Source organism: Halyomorpha halys, unplaced genomic scaffold (genome assembly GCF_000696795.3).
Source record: "Halyomorpha halys isolate HHAL.00 unplaced genomic scaffold, Hhal_1.1 Scaffold187.1, whole genome shotgun sequence".
Lineage (NCBI taxonomy): Eukaryota > Metazoa > Arthropoda > Insecta > Hemiptera > Pentatomidae > Halyomorpha > Halyomorpha halys.
Window position 1 is genome coordinate 455,220 of NW_027113649.1, and position 2,463 is coordinate 457,682.

Sequence of the window (2,463 nt, forward strand, 5' to 3'; positions counted from 1 at the left end):
GAAGTTTTTAGAGTGGTTAAATTATATGTTTCATAGTGAATTGAGTAGATTGTCCCTGAAGATGGCCGAATTGGCCGAAACGTTGGACGTGTAAAAGAAATAAAAGTTTTGAGACTATAATTGGATGGTGTTTTGAATTATTTATTATAATATTAATTTTTATTTCATTTCAGTTCATTTATTGCGTTTGTTATGGAGCCGAGGTATTGAAATCTACTATCGGGATTTGAATGCTGATTGCTTCCTAGAACCCATATCATCCACGCACGCTATTATTTTATTTGGCACTCTGCTGTTTTAACTTAATGTTGTTTAATCACTTTCCCAAGGGCTAATAGAGCCTAGTAATAAAAAAAAAATACAGTTATTTCTGTTAAAACTAAGTATAAGAACTAGTCAAAATAGATGAGCCTGTCAAGTATAGTTAAGGGGAATAAAACATGGCGGCTGCTTCAAAAAGTTAAAAAAAAAAATTTGATTTCGAACTCTACAATAACTTTAACATTACTAACAACACTTTAAAAACTAAGAGAACATCATTTAAAGTAGAGTAAATTTGCTAAAATATAAAATAGAACCCTGATAGAGCTATTTACTTTCAATAGTTCCCGGGATATAGCTTTTTAAAAAGGAACATTTCATAAAAGAATGTATTGAAAGATTAGTAGGAAGTGAATTTATTTTGAGAAATCAATATCTCAAAAACCATTCGACGTGCAGATGTCTATTAGCACTTAAATTAAAGCTAGTTTAATGAGCTATAAAGTAGTTTATGGCGTTTATCTTCGTAGGAGAAGTACTTTTCATGATATTTGCTAAAATATATTTATTTATAGTTGTTCGGACAAATTTTCATGTGAAAAATTTATATTCATATGTGAATATCATAAAAACTACTACCCCTATGAAGATAAGTGTCATAAACTACTTTATAGTAAGTTAAATTTCCTTTATTTTGAGTGTTGGCAGACATATGTGCGTGTTATGGGTCTAGAGATATATTTTTTCAAATATTCCAACATTTTATAGAAACAACTAGATATTAACATTTTGTGAGTTTATTTTTTCAAATATCATAAAAACTACTACTCCTATAAAGATAAACATAATCAACTAATTTCTAGTAAATTTAATTACCTTTAAGTTGAGCGCTGGCAAATATCTGTACGTCCAATGGTTTCTGAAATGAAGTTTTTCTTAAATCAAACTTATTGTCCGAACAACTATAAATCAATTTATTTTAGCAAATATCATGAAAATTACTTTTCCTACAAAGGTAAAGGTAATGAACTTATTTATAGTCCATTAAATTTTCATGTGCAAAATTTATATTCATCTGTGAATATCCATAAAAATCCTACAAAGATACGTGTCATAAATTAATTTATAGTAAGTTAAATTACCTTTATTTTAAGTGCTGCAGACGTTTTATGGTTTCAGAGATATATTTTTTCAAAAATAAAATATTTTATTCAAACAACTAGAAATTGACATTTTGTGGATTCATTTTGTCAATTATCATAAAAACCATAAAGATAAACGTTATAAACTACTGTATAGTAAATTTAACTAGCTTTTGAGAGCAGAAATTTGTACGTTGTTATGGTTCCTAATATAATGATTACCCACAATAAATTCGTTAACTCCTAAACTTACAGTACATTTTTATGAAATGTTGGTTTTCTAAAGAGCTATATCTCGAGAACCATCATAAATAGCTCTATTAAAAATAATAGTAAATATTCTAATATTTTAGCAAATTAACTCTACTTCAAATAATATTTTCTAAGGTTTTCTAGTGTTGTTGTTTAAAGATAACGATAAAGATAAAGGGCTCCGAATGAAAAATTATTTTTTTTTAACGTTTTGAAATAGCCACCATTTGTTATTCCCTCTACATAGGTATAGTATATAAGTACAGATTTGGCAGACTCATCAATTTTGACTATTAATTATACATAGTTTTTATTAAAGTAATAAAAAATTGGGGTGAAACAACTGAATTTTTTCCTTCCCAGCTCTTGTACTAAATGTACTATCGAATGGTCTTTAATATTTGATAGATTTTATTTTTATTCAAATAGCCTGTCAGGGTTTAGTTATTTCACCAATTTTAATTAATAAACAAAATCCTCTACGTTTCGGCTAATATGCCATCTTTAGGAACAAAAGTTTTTTTTTTTTGCACTAGTACATACTCATTGATTCACAGTTTTTTAAATGTTTTAATTTTATTTTTTTAATAATTTATTTATTGATATTTACAACTGTTTACATATATACACATCAAGTAAATTTGGTGTAAGTGATATTATAACATGATAAAAACATGTGGAGAATCTACCCATTGATAGAACTCCAAAAACATTTCTAAAGGAGAAGATCTCGAGGCCATCTTCTTTTCAGACGTCTAGGAGGATAATGAGGTAGTGAAGGAGAAGCCAGGTTAGAAACGAGTTGGTT